The following is a 23,924-nucleotide window of genomic DNA, read 5'->3' on the forward strand; positions in this document are numbered from 1 at the left end:
CACACACACACTGTCTTTCTGTCTCTATGGGTACAGATATAATGACATAGATATAGCTCTCTTTTGTATATGTGAAGGGGCCTAAGGATTAAAGGTTGAATAAAATACCTTTTCTGTCTTGAAAACTTGAGAAATATTCAAGGAAGACCACCTTACATAGTTGAATATTAGTAATCTTTAAACACATTTATATGAAAAGTGCTATATATTATCTATATAATTTACATAATTAGAACCTAAAATAAGTGATATAAACCTCTAGTCATTGACATAGACATAATCATACATATACACAATCACACATAAACACAATCACACTTTGATGATTTGCCATAAAATCAAATGAAAGAACACACTAAAACTGTTTTAAATGTTTAGATATTAAGTAGCATTGGGTTTCTCAGAGGACCCAAAGCAAGCCCTGTTGTGTCTACTCCTCTTTTACAGAGAACAGAGTGGGCCATTTTACTTACTGTCTCTTCGTCTATTAGTCTGGACTTATCTCTGTCCATTGTGGATCACAACAAATCCACAAGACTCTAAGACACAGGTCAAGCTTGTCTCCTTCTACTCAAAGTGGCCAGTGAATTATCTAGGGAGCTGTGTCACCTTGGCTGACTGGTTGTTGGTTACTGTGGGAGAGTCCTCTACAGTCCCCATGGCCAGAGGCCTGGGGCTCTAGTGGGTCATTCCCCAGGCACAAGGAATCCTATCTTAGCCAAGACATCCCAGAATTGTGATGAGGAGCTCCCTGAAAACCCGATTCCATCACAGAAAATTTCAGGCGAATGCCCAGGCTGCTTCCTCCTTGGTCTTGCTGGTCTCTGAGATCCTGAAAATGAGATTAAGGCTTTGAATTTCTGCACATAGCATCGACTTAAATGCAAACACTACTTACTTCTCTGTATTTTGAACGACAGGGTTAATTTTCCTTTTTTGTATTTATAATAGTTATAGGCCTTTAGCACTTTTTTTCCTGTGGATTAATGAGTAGTTGGGGGGGGGGGGTAACGAGAGAGAGAGAGAGAGAGAGAGAGAGAGAGAGAGAGAGAGAGAGAGAGAATCTCTTTGTTCCTGAAACCTTGTTTAATTATGGAACATGCCAAGCCCCATTTGAACGATTTTTATTGTTGTTGTTGTTCTCTGTGGTTTTGTTTCTCACCTAATGTCAGCTTCTCCACTCTGCCGCAGAATGTGTTTCACAGTTCTAGAATAAGGATAAAAATAAAGTAAATGTTTGGGAGGCACTGTGAGATAGCTCTAGGTAGAGAGCCACACAAAGGCACACAGTTCCTGGCAGGAATGGCTAATTAATTGTTCTGTATTTAAGGGATAGAATGGAGCAATTAATGCATTTAACTGCTTCATTGAAACAGAAAGCTCTTTTGCAGCTTGCATAACCTCCTTGTATAATGAGAATGCTTCATGAATTTATAACTGACAGCATGACCTCTGATCAGGGGATCCAGATATGTAACTCTCTCTGCATTTTTATTTTCCACTGTGTAAATCCAGAACCGAGTTCTGGATTCTTCATTTTGAGTTCTTGGGAATAGGTAGGGGAAAAATAGGAAAATAGAATTCTTTTTCAAAAATTTAAACCATTTCTATACTGCTTGGTATCTTAAATCCTGTGATTTAATGAATCTTATTTGGCACATTGTAATTTTTATTTACTAAGAACATAATGCAAATCATTTGTATTTTAAGAAAAAAAATGATCAAGGGCAATATCGAATTAATCTGTTTTAGAGTTGCATTGTAATGGTCAAGGTCCAGGGAGCTCACCCTGGCACTGGAGGAGAGAGAAGGGATGCAAACAGACAGATTCTACGTTCCAAGGCAGCTAGGACAGTGAGCCTCATTGCACGGCTCACACTTAGTGCTCTTGGTACATTGTATTTTCTAATCATGAGAGGTTCTGTTTTTCTGACTTATAAAACTGCAACCAGAATAAGTTTTCCAGAGATCAGAAGTGGAATTTCAGCTTTCTTCTCTAAGGTTGTTGACACATGGGAGCTGGGATTTATCAGTATTCTGGCTCCTGTGTGTGTCCCTGGCCTCCAGCTCCTTCATCTTCACCACTGGAAGCCTCCAGTTGCCTTGCCTTTTCCCCCAGTGGGAGTCAGAATCTGAAAGCGGGGTTGAGCACAGTTCATTTCTCCATTCATTCGGCTGACTTGATTGGAATGCTCTCTGGATGCTCTTGAGTACAGCATAAATGCAAGCTGTTGGCTGTGACTTTACATAGGGAATCGCCGACTTTTCAGAGTAATTAATACTACTCTGCAAAAGGTTGGACTCTTGGGGCTTTGGTTATGAAGTTCCCCTTTTTATCCCACACCAACGATTGGAGGGACTACACGTAAAGTGAACCATTTCAGTAAAGCACCTGATTCTGAGACGGGAAGGTGACTGCTTCTCTTGTAGCATCCATTGGTAATGCACGACAGGAGTCGGGGAGAACAGTGGTGATCATTGACTGACTCCCAGGATAGTGCAGGAGGATGAAGCATCATCTCATTTTACAGTGATCAGCTCATTCTCCTTCTAGACTGTCAGCTAAGAATGTACGCCCTTACAAACACTGACTCACTGTATACTCATCTCTGTTCACGAGAACAGAGCTGTTGCTATTCAGGTTTTGTGGGAGAGCAGCTCAGACAGACTTGGCTTGAGGCAAGCACCTGGATAGTAAGATGCGGAACTTTAGTAGATTTGTTCCAGTGTGGAGTGAGCTGCTTGGTTTAACCATCCTGCAGGCCTACACTTTTCTTTGTTTTTAATGTTTTTATTTTCTATATTCTTTGTTTACATTCCAAATGATTTCCCCTTTCCCAGATCCCCCCTCCCCATATGTCCCATAAACCTTCTTCTCTCCATCCATTCTCCAATCACCTCCCTCCTTTTTCTCTGTCCTGGTACTCCCCTCCAATGCTAGATCAATCCTTTCCAGGATCAGGACCCTCTCCATACTTCTTCATGGGAGTCATTTGTTATGTGATTTGTGCCTTGGGTATTCAGGGTTTCTGGGCTAATTAATCTCCACTTATCAGAGATTGCATTCCATGTGTATTCTTTTGTGATTGGGTTACCTCACTTAGGATGATATTTTCCAGATCAAACCATTTGCCTAAAAATTTTGTGAATTCATTGTTTCTAATTGCTGAGTAGTATTCCATTGTGTAAATATACCACATTTTCTGTATCCATTCCTCCTTTCAGGGGCATCTGGGTTCTTTCCAGCTTCTGGCTATTATAAATAAGGCTGCTATGAACATAATGGAGCATGTGTCTTTATTGCATGCCGGGGAATCCTTTGGGTATATGCCCAGTAGAGGTAGAGCAGGGTCCTCCGGAAGTGTCATGTCCAGTTTTCTGAGGAACCGCCAGACTGATTTCCAAAGTAGTTGTACCATCTTACAGCCACCCCAGCAGTGGAGGAGTGTTCCTCTTTCTCCACATCCTCGCCAACACCTGCTGTCTCCTGAGTTTTTGACCTTAGTCATTCTGACTGGTGTAAGGTGAAATCTCAGGGTTGTTTTGATTTGCATTTCCCTAATGACTAATGATGTTGAGCACTTCTTAAGGTGCCTCTCGGCCATCTAAATTTCTTCAGGTGAAAATTCTTTGTTTAGATCTGTACCCCATTTTTAATAGGGTTATTTGGTTCCCTAGAGTCTAACTTCTTGAGTTCTTTGTATATATTGGATATTAGCCCTCTATCAGATGTAGGGTTGGTGAATATCCTTTCCCAATTTGATGGGTGCCGTTTTATCCTTTTAACAGCATCCTTTGCCTTACAGAAACTTTGCAATGTTATGAGGTTCCATTTGTCAATTCTTGATCTTAAAGCATAAGCTATTGGTGATCTGTTAAGGAACTTTTCCCCTGTGCCCATGTCCTCAAGGGTCTTCCCCAGTTTCTTTTCTATTAGTTTCAGTGTGTCTGGTTTTACATGGAGGTTCTTGATCCACTTGGAGTGAAGTTTAGTACATGGAGATAAGAATGGATCAATTCGCATTCTTCTTCATGCTGACCTCCAGTTGAACCAGCACCATTTGTAGAAAAGGCTATCTTTAGCTGGGCGTGTGGCTCACGCCTGTAATCCCAGTACTTGGGAGGCAGAGGCAGGCGGATTTCTGGGTTCGAGGCCAGTCTGGTCTACAGAGTGAGTTCCAGGACAGCCAGGACTACACAGAGAAACCCTGTTTCAAAAAAAAAAAAAAAGACCATCTTTTTTCCACTGGATGTTTTGGGCTCCTTTGTCTAAGATCAAGTGACCATAGGTGTGTGGATTCATTTCTGGATCTTCAATTCTATTCCATTAGTCCACTTGTCTGTCACTGTGTCAATACCATGCAGTTTTTAACACTATTGCTCTGTAGTATTGCTTGAGGTCAGGGATACTGATTCCCCCAGAATTTCTTTTGTTGTTGAGAATAGTTTTAGCTATCCTGGGTTTTTTGTTATTCCAGATGAATTTGAGAATTGCTTTTTCTAACTCTGTGAAGAACTGAGTTGGGATTTTGATGGGGATTGCGTTGAATCTGTAGATCACTTTTGGCAAGATGGCCATTTTAACTATATTAATCCTGCCAATCCACGAGCATGGCAGAATTTTCCATTTTAAAAATATGGAACGCTTCACGAATTTGCGTGTCATCCTTGTGCAGGGGGCCATGTTAATCTTCTCTGTATCGTTCCAATTTTAGTATATGTGCTGCCGAAGCGAGCACTACACTTTTCTTTTCTGATTTCCCTTTTATACTGGCACATCCAAGAATGCATTTCTAACTTTATAATCCACACAGGAAAAGGCACACAACAATTATATATTATCAAAATAGCCCAACTCGGGGAAATAGCTATATCTGTTTTGTAATAAAATGAAAACAACTTCATTGTCGTTTTCAGGGTATAAAAATAATATGTACTTGTAAAGAAATATGGAACAATACATAAAAGACAGAGGAAAAATGATCACCACCAGAAACTTCACTACACAGGAGCACTTGTGTAATATAGTTCCTGGCATTTCTCAGTGCACATGTGCACATGCACCTATTTCTTTTGTAGGAAAATGCAATGCATGTATTGTTTTGTAATCGATTTCCATGGTTACAATGTAATGGGGATATGTTTCTATGACAGTGGGCATAAGTATATACCATTCTTAATATATATCTTTAAAGAACTTTTCACTGCTAATTTGCTTAGAAGAGGAAGACTTGTTAAATTGTGAGTTAATTTTTGTGTTCTAAAATATAAGTTCCAACTTCCCAAGTTAAATACAGGAGATAATAGGGAAACCACATAGCCTCTCCACTCCTCTCTTTCTCTAATTAAAAACCCTTTTATTTACCTATTTTTTCTTTTCTATCAACACATTTTTATACCATGTATTCTAATAATGCCACATCAACTCTCCCAGATTCTCCCTATCTCATTAGTCCAACTTCTTGATCTCTCTCTCTCTCTCTCTGTCTTTCTCTCTCTCTCTCTGTCTTTCACTCTCTCTCTGTCTCTCTTTCTCAAAAGATGAAAAGTCAAGTGAAACATCAAGGTCCTTTTATTATATATTGTAGTTTTCAATGTGAGTGTGTGTGTGTGTGTGTGTGAGAGAGAGAGAGAGAGAGAGAGAGAGAAAGAGAGAGAAAGCATGTGAGTTTTCGTGTTTTCTTAATTTATTTTTTAATAATTATATATATATTACATTTATATAATTTCTCTCTTCTCTTCAAATTTTCCTATGCCACCCTCCATGCCTCAAGTTCATGTCATTATATTCTTTAATTATTATTGTTACACACATATATACATGTATACATACATACATGCATACATATGTGCATACAAAATACATTAACACAACCTACTCAGTTCATCATGCATGAATAATACATACATGCATATATATACATATATGCATACATGTATACATACATTAATCCAACCTGCTTAGTTCATCTGTTGCTTACTTATATGTAAATGTGTTTACGGCTTACTGCTTGGCATTGGATGATCTATAAGTGGACTCATCCCTGGAGCAGACTGATTCTTCCCCACTCCACAGTTATTATTGCCTGTAGCTCTTTACCTACACGGGGGATTGCCTCTGAGAGGTGTCCCCCATATACATTTCCAGGTAATTGTTAGGTTCTTTTGTTTGCTTTTGTCGTGTGTTTAATGTTTGGTACACAGTTATTTTTCAAGTATTATGGATATCATTTTGTATACAATTTCTGTTAATATCATGAATTGAAGAGGGAGTAGGGGACATGGGAGAAGTTGGAGGAGGACAGGGAAGGGGTGGAAAGGATGTAAATACTGTATTCATGTATCAAATTCTCCAGAAGTAAAAGAAAATTAGAATAAATAAGGAAATGAAGTACTTTAGAGAAAGAAAAGAAGATTTCTATCTTTGAGACCAATCTTAACAATGCCCTCTTTATCCTGTGGCAGTAGCTTCTTTTTAATGTGACACAGAGCTAGGGTGGGAAGTCATTTATATACATAACAAAATTCAAGAAGAACATCCACAAACACTTCCCTATTTAGTACAATAAATAAGTTTACTTTTCCTGTCAACACTTCTTGGATGAGGACATCAGGTGGAAGGGAATAGGTAACTCACTCTAAACCACACATCTTGTGAAATTAGAATATTGGTTCAGTAACACTGAGGCCATGCTGTTAGCTGTGCACTGACACAGTGCCCCTGCCTAGTGGAAAAGCAGAAAAAAGGAAAGGTAGGGGGTATCCCCCTTATTGATAGAAAGATTAGGAAAGAATTCTTGAGTGCTAATATGATCCTTCTTGTAGTAATCGGATTCCAGTCGAGTCTTTTGAAAGGAATCTCAGCGGAAAAGCAGTTAGATGTTAAAAGAAAAGAGCGACTGGAATGTTGAGGTATTAAGAAGAATGCGGGGCATGCTTTGGGCTTAAGAATTAAGAGGATGATGTCCAAGTAGTTAAATGAATTTGCGAAAATGGGTCAACAAAGAGAACCTCATCAGAATGCCTGGCCCATTTTCAGGCAGGCATATTGAGCAAATTCTTTTCTCATCTCATTTCCAGTAAATAGTCAGAGCAAGTATTAAGCAGGATTTTATATGTACAATTAGAAAGGATTTTATGCTTAGTATTATACTGGATTTGGGTACAGATAAACTCGTGGAACACTTTCAGTCTTTGAGTCAGCCTTCCCTGTTCGGATAGAAGGGTATATAGATAGGTTTTAGCAGTTATCACATCAATAATGAATTATTAGTGCTTGTGCGGATACAGTGATGTTTTCAGAAAAGCATTGTACTTGAGAGAATGCAACCAAAGAAAAAGGTGTTCAGCTTTTCATCTTCTGCCAGGGGTAAATTTGAAGAGGGAGCAGTAAGCACAGCTCCTGGCCTTACATGGATATAAACAGAATTCAGTTTCTTCAAGGGGAAAGGACTGTGTACAACAAGGTAAAGCTAAAGTGTGGGGGAGACAAGCCTATTTTACTTGGATGGAAAAAACAAAACAAAATGAAGCATCGTTATTTTCTAACATACTCCTTTGGCATTCAGGCAGATTTTAAACAGTGGTGTAAGCCATTATTTTTATATTAATTTATATTCTTATTTCATCAGTATGAATCTCAAACTCTAATTTCTAACATTTCTAGAAAACAACTCTCTTGACCTTCCACATGCATTACTTCTGTATCTTTTTGGACTGTCTTTGGCAATCAAGTGGACAACAACGTATTGATGTAGACCGGCTTGGCCTCTGCAGTTTTCCTGTTCATCTGACTCCCTTCCTTTACCACTAAACTAAGGCGAACTCCTTCCCAGCAATGAGAGTCCTTAGGGCAGGGGTTCTGTCTGCTGAGTCCCAACATTTATTTACTTGTGTCTCACTTAGGCTCAACCAACCTGCTGTTGAGTGGTGCTTCACTCCTCTTTGATTGCCAGTACTATCCAAGTCCTGAGATCCCATTAGTGATGTTTGCTAGCCTGGAGGTTTTTAGGGCTTCAGGTGGCATCAGAGAAAGCCTTCCTCTTCCCCACCAATAGAAAAGCAGAAAAGATAGCTCAGTGGAGCAACAACATTGGTTGTTTTAGTGCTCTGATGAAAAGGCTCCAAGAACCAAGGGATTTCCCTCGAGTTAGTTACTCCGCACATCAGGTTGGCTCTTCCTAATAAAATAGCACAGGGACTCCAATGAGATGCTGATCATTTATTGAGGTATAAAGAATGCATGCCCAGATTGGAAGACTCAAGAAATGTCCTGTCCCTATAAGCCATGTCCTTCAGTAATATTCCTGCAATTAAACAATTATTTTAGGCATTGTTGTGGTTATGAATATGAATATCAACCACAGCTGGCTTTAAATTCTGACTGAACCACTTACCATGCAGGTGATGTTGAGATATTTGCTCACTTCTAGAGCACTTTTTTCATTTATTATGTGGACGTTACATCTTTATAATAACAAGAGTTAGAGCAACTGTTTAGTGAGGTAAGCTCTCTATAACGCTTTCCTACTAGTTGCTGTTAAATCAATATTCAATAAAAACTTCCTTATGGCTTTACCACCTTCTAGTAGCACCATAAGCTAGGGACCAAATCTTTAATGTATGGGTTTCCAGGTAACATTCAAGATCTAAACTACAGCACCACTCTCAAGAATAGGAAGGAATGGCCTTAGAAGAATCTACAAAGTCATGTGATGAGTTGGTGGAATAAATTTAAGAAAGTGGTATTTAAAATGAGAGAAAGAGTACAATTCATCTTAGAGAAAGTTTTGGTAGAATTCCCCATGAATTTTGGCCAGTCACAAAGCCAACTAGGAATATAGATTGTTATTTTTCCTACATGGCTTGATCGAACGGGAGAACCCTACCTTTCAGAATGTCATGGCTATCAAATGTCCTGCCTATCAACAGCCCTTGCCTACAGCGAAGCCCGCTGTGCTTATTGTCTTTTCTCAGCTTCAGATGCACTTTGGCAGATTTGGGAATGCATAATCTTAATTAAGAATATTCCTAGATAAGTCTTTTGGGCATTTTCTTGACATTGGTGGGACCATACCAGTAAGGGGTGGTGCTACACAAGTGGTAGCACCAGGCAAGTGGTATAGTGTTGTCTAATGAAGCAGGTGGAATGAGGCCTGAGGAGAAAGCCAGTAAACAGTCTACCTCCCTTGCTTCTGCCTCTTGCCTCCAGGTATCCACCCTGACTTCTTTCAGTGATGAGGTATGACCTCTGATATAGTTGTAAAATGAAATAATCTGCTGGGCAGTGGTGGTACACGCCTTTTATCCCAGCAGTTGGGAGCCAGAGGCAGGCGGATTTCTGAGTTCAAGGCCAGCCTGGTCTACAGAGTGAGTTCCAGGACACCCAGGGCTATACAGAGAAATCCTGTCTCCAAAAAACAAAAAAGAAAGAAAAAGAAAGAAATAATCTTTCCTCCCCAAGTTGCTTTTGGTCATGGTATTTTATCACAGTAATAAGAATCCTAAAAAAGACACCCTCCCTTCTAATACTAACATATTGAGGAGTAGGATATTGACTTGTGAGTGTTTGTTTATGGAACATAAATATTCATACATATATCAAGGCCCAAGAGTAATCCGCTAGATTGAAGAGGACACTTAAATATTCCTACATAATGGCCAGGTCACTAAATATAATTTTTAAAATGTTCCCACTTAAGAAAAGAAAAAATCTAACATAAAGAAAAGAAAAAGGAAACAAAGAAAAATATAGTAATATCTTTATGTTCAAGCTGAAAAAAATTAGATAAATGAAAACTGGAAAAAACATGACATTAACCTCTAGACTATACTATCATCACTCTTTAAAATATTATTAAATTCAGGTCAATATCTTGACTTGGATCTACAGCCTGGAATGAGAATATGAAATATTATTCTTCTAAAGAGAAATAAAGGCGCTGGAAATGTGTGGGCTCTTATTCTGGCAGATATATTTTTCTTTTACTTGACTTATTTAATATAAGTACTGCTGGAAAATTGACTATTGACTTGTGCTATTTTTCTTCTTCACATTTATACTTTATTTTTTGAAAATTAAAATGGTCAACAACAGTAAATATCCTGGTCTTTCTCCTTCATTTCTCCTGTGTTTGTTGAACAGCTATTTCTCATGGAGAAAATGAAGGCATGCTTAGCAATAATGTTCCTTTTGGATCTGAAGTGTGAGGTACAATGTGGGTGTCTATTATGGTTTAAATGGAAATTGTTATTCACTGGCTCATGTGTATGAATATGGGATTTTCCAGCTGGTGGTAGTGTTTTAGGAAATATACTTTGGGAACATGGGAGCTTGCAGGCTATGGAAGAGCACTAGAAGGAGGACTTGGAGGGTTGCAGAATGTTTCATTTCCAGTTCTGCTTTTCTCCTGAGCATCTAGGATATGAAGAGTTTTTGACACATATCTTACCACCATGAGCTCTGCCATGCCTTTCCTGACAACATGAACTGAAACCCTGATAATGACAAATACAGAGGCAGATGCTTGTAGTCAACCATTGGACTGAGCACGGGGACCCCAATGGAGGAGCTAGAGAAATGATTAAAGGAGCTTAAATGGTTCGCAACTCCATAGGAATTAAAAGAATATCAACAAACCAGACCGCCCCCCTCCCCCAAGCTCCCAGGGGCCAACCAACCAACCAAAGAGTACACATGGAGGGACACATGGTTCCAGCTGCATGTGTAGCAAACCATGATCTTATCTGGCATCAATGGGAAGAGAGGCACTTGGTCCTATGAAGGCTTGATGCCCCAATGTAGGGGAATGCCAGAGCTGTGAGATGGGAGTTGGGGAGCATTCTCATAGAAGCAGGGTGAGAGGAGATGGGATAGGGGGGTTGTGGAAGGGAAACTGGTAAAAGTGATAACATTTGAAATGTAAATAAATAAAATATCCAATTAAAAATGATCCTCTCTTCTCTTATGCTGTTTTGATGAATTATTTTGCTGTAACAATGAGGAAAACTACCTACCTGTACACTAGTATTGTGTATAGACATTTCATTTCTATACCTCTTGTTTGTATTACTTTGGGCCATTTATTTATATTTCTAACCTTTCCCTTATCATAGATGAAAGATTAACATCTTCCTTGTAGTTGTTTATGAGAATTGGAGATATATACCCTCTGTGTCTATAGGTGATTAGTCCCAAGAACCCCCTTAGACACCCAAATCTGTACATGGCCACATCTCTTATATCCAATTTTATAGTTTTGCACATAGCCTATCAATGTGTCCTTAAAATCATGTCTAGATTATTTATAAAAAAAGCTGAATCATACTATTTACAGAATAATAAATTTGTGAACAATCTGACACAAGCATCTTTTAGGAAGAGTGAACATATGGTGCTATAGCCTTTGAGACTATGAGATTGTGTCTGCCACATTAGTATCTGAAGAAGAACAAGTTGAAGGGTGGTATGACTGGTTGGGGGTAAGGGTGAAAAGAATATGTAAGCATATGTCTGACCAATGATAGAGAACGGTTGCATTGCTATAGGAAGAAAGAATGAATGGACAGAGGCAGGCAAACTGATTGTGTGCAGGCTTTGTCCTTGAGCTTACATTAAGGTCACATACAAGATCAAGACACTGCCCACTAATTAATCTGTATCTTCTTATTTAGTCCTTGGAAGAAAAGATCCTAGGGCTCACATTGGTCTGTTTTATCATCATAGGAGCATAATTCATTAGTTTCCATCTCCATAGGTGGTCATTGTCATATCCCTCTCCTGCTGACACCAAGATGGCATTTATGTATCTCCAGGGAAACACATACATATATAGAACTGATATTTATATGCTTTATATTCATATAAAGTATATTTAAATCTGAGATGAGAAGCATAGGAGCTTTCATTGGTTTCCAGTGGAATATTTCAGGATGACTAATACTTATGGTTACATATTATATAGCTACAGTGTCCCCTGCTTACCTTTGTCGTAAAGTTGTATATGATAGCTTTATTTTCTGCATTTTTTCTAACCACCTCTCTGTTAGAATCTTGTTTCCCCAAATCCACTCAGTGTAAAGTGTGTCATGCTATTAGATCCTGTGGCACTCTACCTTGATTTCCTTACTGTATTTTTTGCAGTTTACAGAGGTTTGGGCCTTCTGAAAATGTAAACACATGTAAGATTACTTCAGAATGCATCAGCCAACGTTAGTGTGACTCACTGCAACTAACTCAATTGAAATGGTTAGGGACGATTACTATTTTTGTAGAAGGACTATGGTTAATGTCTGAGAGCTCATTATATATTATTAGCAATTTTAATTTTATAATAAGCCTTGATGGAGTCTCCAGTTTTAAGAAAAAGCATTAGTGTGTCAGTCACCTACCTCTGAGAATGCAGCCCCTCTCACTCTGATTATTTCCATTGGAATTTCTGTGGATGTTTCTTTCTGGCACTCTTAGTCTTAAGAACAAAGTAGGAATTAATCATGAGTTGTTTCTTTTTTTTTAATTTTGAGATTGTAATTACAATTAATTATAACACTTCTCCATTCCCTTTCTCCCTCTACAATCTCTTATCTATACATCTCTCCCTACTCTCCTTAAAATTCATGGATTCTTTTTTCATCAATTGTTATTGTGTGCATCACACACACACACACACACACACACACACACACACACACACACACACTCTAAGTCCATACAGTGCTACATATACATGTATGTTTTCAGGGCTGACTGTTTGGAACTGCACGACCACTTGGGTGCTCTTCCCTGGGGAGGACTGTCTCTCTAGTGGCCCTGCTGCCTGCAGTTATTTCTGTAGGTTGAGGTCTTCTGGGCTTTCCCCCAGGCAGTTTGACATGTTTGTTGTCACCATCCTTGCTCAGCTCTTGTTTAAGCAGTCATGGTAAGACTTTATGGGTGTGGCTTCTGATGTCACTAGGAGACACATTCTCACAGCAAAGTCCCTGACCCTCTGGTTCTTACCATCTTTCCACACCTGCTCTATATTGTTTTCTGAGCCTCAAGTGTAAGAGTCTTTTGTAGATATATCCACTGGGACTGGTCTCCACAACTCTGAGGTTTTATTGCTTGTGGTTTCTCAACATTTTTTTTCAGAAATTCATACATGGGTTCAGTGTTTCTCTGTAAGACTCTTTCCTCCTTTTCTAGCTCCTCCTATGTCCCCACAACCACATCTCCCACAAGCGTGCATGCATATGCGTTTGTTCATATATACACCCACTCACATAAGCTCACAAGAAAAGAAATCAAAGATTTTTCCAATCACACAACAAAATCCAACTTACCCTTTTATATTTTAGTTTTTCGAGGGTACTCTAATTATTCTAGGTGGTTATAGAAATTGAATTTAGAGAGTCTCAACCAATTAGACAAACCATTGCTTTATTACCTAAATGGGGAATCAACTGTCAACTCCTAGTCTCCAAATATACAAATTTTATGTGTATTATAACAAAGGTCTGCTGTTTATTTATGTGACTATTAGTGGCTCATTTTACATCTAAGGCCCAGAGAATGGGTTTGTCGTAGTCCGTGGCTTCATTTACTTTGATAGACTTGATCCCTCACTTGCCTATGTATTTTTACTCCTTACAAAAAAATTTTAACTAAATACTGACTTAAAAGCCATTCGCAGACATTATAAAACATAATGCAGTTGTTAAGGGAAGAAAAACTCAGCAGTTTCATTTTACTTGTGGTCTAATTAATATTCTTAGCAGGAATTTAGCCTTTACTGGAATGACTTGCCAATCTGTACAACTTGAAAAAAATGTACCACACTAACTGTAATTATTTCAGTACTAAGAATGTGCCTTAATTTCCACAATTAGAAAGACATAGAATATTAGTCTTATCTTTTATCATGTAGTATTTGAGCATGGAGGGCTACTTTTAGATCCATCTATCTATCTATCTATCTATCTATCTATCTATCTATCTATCTATCTATCTATCTATCATATCTCTCTATATAGATATATGTATAGTATCTATATATCTATAGATGTCATAGATGTAGATATAGATATAAGTAGATATAGATATAAGATGTAGATATAGATATATTATCACCATGTAAGTGAAAGCAGAGCTGGCAGTCTGGATCCTGAATTAATTCTGCAAATATTCTACAGAATAAAACACAATGAAGATAATATTTGATTTGTAGTTGTTGCTATAATGATCTTGAAAAATTCTTGTTTGATTTATTTTGAGGTATTTTATGGACATTGTCTTATATTATCTTTAAGGCCACCTTTTTAATTGATTGCTGATAGAATTTCTAATTCCAGTGTCCTGTCGCCTGTCTAATTCTTATGTCCGGTCACCTTACCGAACCTAGTGCTGGTATTTTGCTGATTCCACTTGGCGCTTCGTAAGCGACAGTCTTCTCAAATGACTTTGCTCCTCTCCATCCTACCCTGTTTCTTTTCACATGATCTTTTTTCATTTCTTGGAGACTCAGTAGACTAGGTCATAGTAGCTGTGAAAATGAGCACGTTTTCTCTTTCTCAAATGTACATGACATGTTTCTTTCTCTCTGCTTCCTGGCCACTAGTTGAACAGTTTGCTCTGCAATGAATTCTCTCTTCCACGAATAAACCCAACTGAGCCCTAGTGCAGTGGGTGTGTCCAGTCTTGGACTAAAATCTCCCAAATAAATATTTCCCTTTTTACACTAATTGTTTCAGATATTTCACTGTAGTAACATGAAACTAAGACAGAAAGTAAGTGCTCACCATGCTTACCCAAAGTACGGCAGGCACAGGCCTGATCGGTGGCGCTGGGGTGGAGAAATCTACCTCCAGTGAACTGGAGACTTCTGACCAATTGCATATAGGAAATGAAAGAAATTAAGATTTTTTTTTTGTCCTTTAGTGAATGCTATTTTGTTATTTCGGTGGTTTAGAGAGGCAAGGAGAGACCATAGCATGCCATTTGTTTGTTTGTTTGTTTATTCATTTATTTGACATTATCTTATGTGTGTGTGCCTTTTGGCTATACATATGCCTGTGCACCACAGGAATGTCTCCTGTCTACAGAGGCTAGAAGAAGGCAGTGAATCCCCTGGAAATGCAGCTCTATGAACGGTTTTGAGCAACCCTATAGTTACTGAGAATCAAATTTGGGTCCTTTGTAGGAGCCACAAGTGCTCTCAGCTATTGAACCTACTGTAGCATATTCTTTAAAAATGTGGGGAACTAGGTAGCCCAGACTTTGCTTCCATCTCAGCACAGAGCTGCCTGCCTCTGCATCTGAGTGATGGGAATTCATAAGTGAATTCAAGACATGTCCCTTATGAAGGCAACAGAATCATAGAGCAAGGAGATTCTAACAGACTGAATCATCTTACTCATCTGGTTGAAAGTAGGCAGGACATTCTTATGGGTAAAATGTTTCTTAATTCATTGAAATATTGTATTGACTATAGCCAAAGAAAAATTTCTGCAAATAATAGTCTCAATATTCTTTCTCATGTTAGACTAATTTGCTTTCCTAAACAAAAATCACATCTAGAAAAACATTTGCTTTACTTTAATATCAACAGTAAGATCGAGGTTTCTAGCTATTTTACCCAGGAAATTCTAACTGCTTGAACTAAGATGTAAGTTATTTGATAAATCTTTTGCGCTCTTTTAATTGTAAAGGCTGCAGTTGTGGTGGTGGTGGTGAAATGGCTCAGTGGCTAAGAGCACTGACTGCTCTTCCGCTGGTGCTGAGTTCAAATCCCAGCAACCACATGGTGGCTCACAACCATCTGACATATTCTTCTGGTGTGTCTGCAGAGAGCTACCGTGTACTTACTTGTAATAATAAATAAATCCTTTTTAAAAAGGCTGAAGTTGGGATATATTGTGTGAATGAAGAATAAATTAAATAAAAAATTAAATGTAGAGGATATCATGCAATTCATTCACAGTCTAAAAATTTTGCTTCATTTGAAAAACACCTGATACTTGTATTCAACAACAAAAATGCATATAATAAAACTACATTTATTTTTATTTTGTAGGTATATAGATGTCACATGTGTGTGAGAGAGACAGAGAGACAGAGACAGAGTCATAGAGAGATACACAGAGAGAAACAGAGACATAGGCAGAGACACAGTGTGTGTGTGTGTGTGTGTGTGTGTGTGTGTGTGTGTGTGTGTGAGAGAGAGAGAGAGAGAGAGAGAGAGAGAGAGAGAGAGAGAGAGAGAGAGAGAGCATTGCTGAGTTTCAAACTCAGGACCTTGACCTGCTGGCTGCTGCTGTGTAATTAGCTGTTTGCCCAGCCTCTCTGAGGTCTTTATTTTTCTGTAAGGCATGGGCTGTTAGCGGTTCTGTTTTGTGTTTATCTGCTAGCTACTCTAGTCATTGGTCCTGCCCTTGAGAACACCCAAATGGGAAGGAACATCAAAAATTCAAAACTGTACGTCTTCTTCTTGAGACTCTTTTTGGGTATTCTTGTTGCTCAGACTTCTTGTCTAGGTGCATGACCCCCGCATTCCAGAACTGGAGGTGTGCCCAGATGCTGACATTCCTGTGCTGAATGGTGATCTAGGAGTTCAGGTCCCTTTCCATCTTCTCATTTTAGAGGTTGTTATTTCCTTCAGTACTTGCCTGAAGTTGTCAATGAGGCCATAGGGTGGGAGAGAATAAAAATGCATGATAAACTAGCAAACAGCATGAAGACAAATCATAACAGGCATTTCATTTCCTTCTCAGATAAAGTGACAGGCAGGCCTCATAAACCAGGGGGAGGGGTGATGGACAAGATCTATGTTGCTTGCTTGTGATTACTTCTGAAACACTCAGGGTGTGACTGGGCCACACTTTATGTTTCCACAGAGACTAAAACATTCTAAGTAAACAAGATTTTTTTTTTGCTATGATATCTAACTAATCTGTCTCACTTCCCTGAGTTCCCATGCCCTACCTGGAAAGTTTATATTAGAGAAATGATGACTTCAGCATAAAGCAATTAAAGACAGAGACCTTCTGTCTAGAGAGACACTGAAGGAGCTGGAGTTTGCAGAAAGTTACAATTCAACCACGTGGATAAACACAAAACAGAACCGCTAACAGCCCATGCCTTACAGAAAAATAAAGTTTCAAAGACTGTAAAGTTACAAATAATAAGACTTGAAGATCGATGTTCTTTTAAAAAACAATTTAGGGAGGATTGAGATGGCAGTGTAAGGTGGCAGAAGGTAACAATTAAATTAGACAAAATATTTGAGAATACTTTGAGGTGGCTTAGATACTGAACTGTTTTGAAATTTAAATTTATTTATTTTATTTTATGTGTATAAATGTTTTTTTCTTGAATATATGTGTATACGTGGCATATGTGTCTAGTACTCAGAGAGGTCTGAAAAGGACATCACATTCCCTGGAACTGAAGTTATGGAGAGTTGTAAGACAGCATGTGAGTAGTGGGAACTGAACCCATGTCCTCTTAAGAGGACTAATGCTCTTAATCAATAAGCAATCTCTGTGGTGTGAGTGATGGGAACTGAACCCATATCCTCTTCAAGAGCACTAATGCTCTTATCCACTGAGCATTCTCTTTAGACCCCAGAGTTCATCTTAAATCCATTAAACTGTCCTTTTAGGTATGTACTAGCTTTTAGGAAAGTGAGAATGAGATACAGTGTCAGTGTCCCCATAAAATGAGACAAAGGATAAAAGGTCACCTTCTTATAAAACAAACAAACAACAAACATACAACAAATCTTATGATTGGCATGCTTTAGATAGTGGGAAGTTATGTGTCTCTTTCATGTGAGTGATAGTCCATTCACTTAGTGTTTATGAGTTTAAATTTCAATGTGAGAGCAAAGGAGATAAACCTTTCGTGTTCTCTTTGTTCAACTAAAGGGTGATTATGTTTTATGCTCTCCATCCAATCTTTGTTGTCTTTAAGAGAAGATGGATTATTCTTATCCTCAACAGGAACTTTGAACGGTGTTGATATAAATGAAGAAGAGCTTGGGTAAAAGAGAAGAGAGAGGCCTTGATAGAGAGGAACTCCTTTGTTTCCCTTTTGCTTTAGCCCAGTTACTATCTCAGACTTTCCATACTGTATGTGGTGACATACAGTGGCATGCATAAATCATATTCCCCACTGAGATAGACTGTAAACTCCACTGAATACAGGCAACATACAAGCTTTGGTTGACTATTTTCTAACTGAGCATGGTGTTAGACACTTTGTAGACTCTCAATAAAGAGAATGAATGAGAAGTGTCTCTCAATGAAGGGGCCAGTGAACGAATGAAAAATGAATGAATGAATGCATGCATTCTTGATACAGAATGATTTAAATCAACTCAACAACCAACAACCTCTTGAGGATGAGTAAAGCTATAGTTATTGCGTATTAAAAGGGTTTTTGTTGAGGATGGGCAATTTCCCAAACATGGGAGAGGGTGTTGGAAAGAGCATAGGATGGATGTGAGTGGGCCTGGTCCCAGCCTCAGACTTAGCCTAGTTTTGATCACTGTTCCCAGCCGTTTTTCTCTTTTATCACACTCTTGAAAGCCTATTTAAAAGCACTCTGCAGGTCCTTTTGATATAGCAAGTCAAAGCGATCAAAGCGATCAAAGCACTGAGGAGTAGACATTGTTCCTTCACTCTGGAAGGCGGGCTCATCACTACTCTTACTTCCTTAGCATTGGCTGTTGCTTCCTCTAGTAGGAAGCTGGGATTCACTCACTGAAGATCAGAGAGGCTCCAGGGATTGTCACAAAAAATGAACACAATTGTCAGTGACATTCTAACCTTTAGAAGTTCACGATGCTCTTTCTTTCTTTCTTTCTTTCTTTCTTTCTTTCTTTCTTTCTTTCTTTCTTTCTTTCTTTCTTTCTTTCTTTCTTTCTTTCTTTCTTTCTTTCTCTCTTTTCATTTTTATTGGTTATTGTATTTATTTACATAAATCAAATGTTATCCCCCTTCCCAGTTTCCTCTCCACAAGCCCACTATCTCCCACCCCCTGCTTCTATGAGGGTGCCCCCTCACCTGCCCACCCACTCCTGCCTTAGTGCCCTAGTGTTTCCCTGTCCTGACTCATCAAGCCTCCGCAGGACCAAGGGGCTCCCCTCCCAATGATGCTTTCTCAATTGTCCCACCTTTCTCCAACCCTTCCCAGTGAAGGAGAAGGGAATAAAGGAGATTTCATCAAGGGAGAGAAATAAGATGAATTCAAATGTTTTCCATATTCTGTGGAGTGAAGTCGAGGATAATGCTGGCTTTCACCGTAAATATGCAAGAGTCTAATCTTCCAGAGGTTCTTTAATCTGTGCCTTGTTAATTTCCATATTTGCTAATAATTTTCAGTAGTAGTCATGCAAATATTACCAGGTATCTCCCTTTCAAGCTCAAAGTAAGTAAAACCATATTCATTCTAAAGGATCCGATGAACTGAGGAGTTTAGGAGACAGCACAGAAAGGGAAGTACAGACAGAGACTACTTGTGCACACGTTACAAAGAAGGTGGTATTTTTCTTAGCTTAGTACAAAAAAAAATGCCATCTAAACTTGGAGCAACTGTCTTCCTGGCTTTTCAAGTATACTTTTAGTTAATTCTGTAACATATACAAGACGAATGAGTTGGTGTTCAGAGCTGTGTTTAGATTAATGGTGAGCTCAGTTTTGAGTTTGACAAATAGAAATGCTTTCTTTGTTCTCTATGACATTAGTCCCATTTGCATTAAAGTGTCTTTGTATCTCACACACAGAGAGCTTGAACATGGTAGCCAGTAATTAGAATGAGTTCTAGGGTCTTGGGAAGTTGGGTATCATCATGCTTTAGATACACACTCTCCATTTGGCTTGGGGTAGGGAAATTGACTTGAGACGTACATAGCAACTGAAAGCTCAGCATTCTGTTATGTAGAACTCCAGTATTGAGGGTATCTTTAGTAGCCATTTAGCCCTCAGTAAATCATCTTGGAAAAATATAAAATTTCTTAAAAAATACTGTTTGTAACTTTGATGAGATACTCCATATATATATATATATATATATATATATATATATATATATATACACATCCAATCATGTATGTATATATTCCCAATCCAATATACACAAATATATATATGTATATATAATATATAATCCATATATATACATACACACATATATACATACACACACACACATATATATATATACATACATCCAATCATGTATGTATATATTCCCAATCCAATATACGTATATATGCATATATAATATATAATCCATATATATACATACACACATATATATACACACACACACACACATATATATATGTATATTGGATTAGGAATGAGGGACAGATGACACATGCTTCCCCATATGAGGCATATGAGGGGCAGGTGTAGTTATGTAGAAACCATTGGGTCTTGTGGGAAATCAGGTGGAGCATATGCTGTGATTCCTCTGTGTATGAAAGTGTTCCAGTAGGATGAGAAAAATTAAAATGTCTCATTAACCAGACCGATTCTACATTTCATCTGCTTGTACTTCTGTCAAAATAGTGCACAAGCATTTCATAACAGATCAATTCAGTGTGGGGACTCTGTGCTTGTAGACTCTGACAGATTAATGCTACTGAATGAAAACATTTGTAGTAATGAAAAGAGAAAGGAAGGGTAATTTTATTCTTAACATATAAAGGAGTCAGTGAGGCTGAATTTATTGTATGCCCACATGGAAGCAAGTTTTTGAATTGCTTTCACTCTTAATAAAAATTATGACTTCTGTGTGGACTACAGTTGTGGCAAATTCATCAGGAACAGTGTGGAAATACTGTTTAAAAGGTTTGTTTACTTTATTTTGTGTCTATGAATGTTTGCCTCCAAGTATGTATGTGCACCACATGTGTACCTGGTGCCCACAGAGCCCAGAAGAGGGCATCAGATCCTCTGGAACTGGAGTTAAAAGACACAGATTATTATGAACTACTGTGTAGGTAGATGTTGAGTAGCAATCCTTGGTCTTCTTCAAGAGCAACCAGTCCCTTTAACCACTAAGTAGCTCCCCAGACTTAGAATATTTTTTTATAAAATACTAAAATTTCTGTAATATTGATAAACCACAGTCTTTTAATTATATCCTGTGTTTCAGTTCTTGTGAAACTAATTTAGTGTGATGCTTTTTTACTTAAGAAATGATCTCCAATAATCAATATTTTCTGAAAAATATATCAATTTGGTCTGTGGTATAAAGACAATATTTACACATGATATAATCATTTTTGTATTGAAGCTATGATGACATCATACTCATATGCTCTTCATGACATTGACGACTTCAAAAGCAGAGTCCGTCATCTGTTCCTCTGTGGTCAGCCATTTTTTTCTAGAATATTCCTTGGGCCACATGAAAGTTGCAGCCCCATTTCTTTGTAACTTCCTTACCATGGAACCCCTGACATATTCTCTGATACTTCTAGATGATTTTTAATCAGTTTGCTGTGACTGTTAGCATCCTGTATAAGGTTACATAACAGCAAAATGCAAGTATAGGTTGAATAGCCAACATTGTTCTTGAATCTGGGTTTCAAAGACATTGAGTAAATTAAATGGGGATGTGACATTCTTCCTCTGTGTTTGCTTTAGCTGTCTGCTCTTCTAGGTCTTGTCTTTCCCTCCAGTCCAGTAAGGCAAATGATAGGCTGCTTTGTACTCCTCCTTCCTAGAATTGTGGAATTCTATGCCTGTAATGAACATTTGTTTGTTTTACCCTAAGATTTGTTAGCAAAATTGTAACTGAGAATGGATTGACATATGATATGATATGATATGATATGATATGATATGATATGATATGTGTGTCTCTGTGTGTATACGGTATTTTTACCTCTGAAAATAATTTAATGTCCCTTGAGATAATCTTGATATGTCTATGAATACTTTAATATTTTCATATTTCTTGCAACACATTCACTTGTCGCTAGCAATGCTGGAAGTTGGAGGTCTGATTTGTAGGCAAAGGTTTGTCTTGTCTGTTGTAAGACGTTTTATTTAGTTTTACATTTACCTGCATCTCAGTTTCTTTAACCATTAATTTTTAATGTTTATATGCTTACTATATCACTGATAAGTAGTTCATAGTTTACATATAATAAATTAACATATATATATTTAAATTTATTTTGTCAATCTTTGTTTTTTAAACCAAAGATTTTAATCCATTTATGTTAGTTTTCTTTCCCAACATTTAGATCCATATCTGTGATCTTGTTATGTGCTTTCAGTTTCTAAGGTTTTAGGCTTTCTTCTATTTCCGTAGTCTTCTTTTCTGTATTTCCCTTATGCTATATGAAGTTACAATCTCCATGAAGATTCCCGCCATGGTTTTTCTAGATACTGTAGTGGCTAAGCTTAACAGAGTCTCTTGTTAATGATTATCTCTATTTTCTCCCAGGGTAACATAAGAAGTTTAAAATAAGATCCACTCGCCCCCTTCTGAACTTTCATGCTGTTTTCCTCATTCTATTTAGATATTAGCTCCATAAATTAGGTATCATAGTGAGCGAAATACAATCACTATGACAACTCATCCTTCACTTTTGAAAATATAATCTTAGAATTTGACTCTTTATGATCCATAAATTATATTTATATTTTTACTGTGTGTCCCTGATGTATTCACAGATTTCTAAAACCAAGTGTTTGGTGTTATTTATTCTTCATTAGTCTATAATGCCAGGACAGTGTGATGTCCTGAGCAGGTGCTTAATAAATACGTTCTGGCTCATCGATTTCACATCCGATTATACTCATGAGTTTTCATTAAATGAGAAAATTTAGCCTCGAAATGGAAACATTTGGAGGTTCTTCTGCTGTGGTTAGCACTGATTTGTTGTGCCTCACTGGTGTGACACTGACTCTGTGGAAATTTTAATTACTAAGCCAGTTTGGCACTGGAAGTGGTGGGTGGAAAGATTGATAAACAAACAATGAGGAATAAAAAATAGTACTGTTTTTTTTGTGCCTTTGGGAATGCAGTAAGAATAATCTGCTTCCAATTTTCATTTGCTACTTGTCCACCTAACTATGCCCTTTAGTTTTTATCATATTCACACTGTGTAGAGGAAGCTCTGATACACTGTATTCTTTTGCCTTCTCTTCTATCCAATAAGTTCATGGTAGACCTAAGATACTCCACACCCTCTTTCTATATATCCATTCTGTTCTTTGTCACTATCCCAGCATCTTTTAAATGAAAAGCTTCTCCTTGTGTTATGCATTGAACATCCTTGCGATTTTTTTTTTTTTTTTACCTAACAGTATCTGATATAAAAAATAGCTTAGAAACAAACTGAATCAGCTTAGAATAATAATGGAAGGACCCCATATTAGAAGTTTCTTAATTTTATTGCCTGTGGCCAAAGATTAATAAGAATTACTTTTATTTATTTTCAAGTTATTTGCCTAAAAGGTTCATGTATTTTCTTTTTTTTTATTGATATATTTTTTATTTACATTTCAAATGATTTCCCCTTTTCTGGACCCCCACTCCCCGAAAGTCCCATCAGCCCCTTTCCCTCCCCCTGTTTTCCCACCCAACCCTTCCCCCTTCCCTGTTCTGGTTTTCCCCTATACTGTTTCACTGAGTCTTTCCAGAACAAGGGGCCACTCCTCCTTTCTTTTTGTACCTCATTTGATGTGTGGATTATGTTTTGGGTATTCCAGTTTTCTAGGTTAACACCCACTTATTAGTGAGTGCATACCATGATTCATCTTTTGAGTCTGGGTTACCTCACCTAGTATGATATTCTCCAGCTCCATCCATTTGCCTAAGAATTTCATGAATTCATTGTTTCTAATGGCTGAATAGTACTCCATTGTGAAGATATACCACATTTTTTGCATCCACTCTTCTGTTGAGGGATACCTGGGTTCTT

The 23,924-nt window shown here is 37.9% G+C and overlaps 1 protein-coding gene and 1 non-coding gene across 2 annotated transcripts in view; one reads left to right on the plus strand and one right to left on the minus strand.

The window, feature by feature from the left end:
• The window catches only part of Kcnh5 (potassium voltage-gated channel subfamily H member 5), a 300,264-nt gene that overhangs the window by 119,938 nt on the left and 156,402 nt on the right, over window positions 1-23,924 (plus strand). The window lies entirely within an intron of this gene.
• LOC127688296 (U6 spliceosomal RNA) lies at window positions 4,632-4,739 on the minus strand. The gene has a single exon (XR_007978680.1). It is a non-coding gene; the product is annotated as a U6 spliceosomal RNA (small nuclear RNA).

This window comes from Apodemus sylvaticus, chromosome 6, assembly GCF_947179515.1.
Source record: "Apodemus sylvaticus chromosome 6, mApoSyl1.1, whole genome shotgun sequence".
Classification (NCBI taxonomy): domain Eukaryota; kingdom Metazoa; phylum Chordata; class Mammalia; order Rodentia; family Muridae; genus Apodemus; species Apodemus sylvaticus.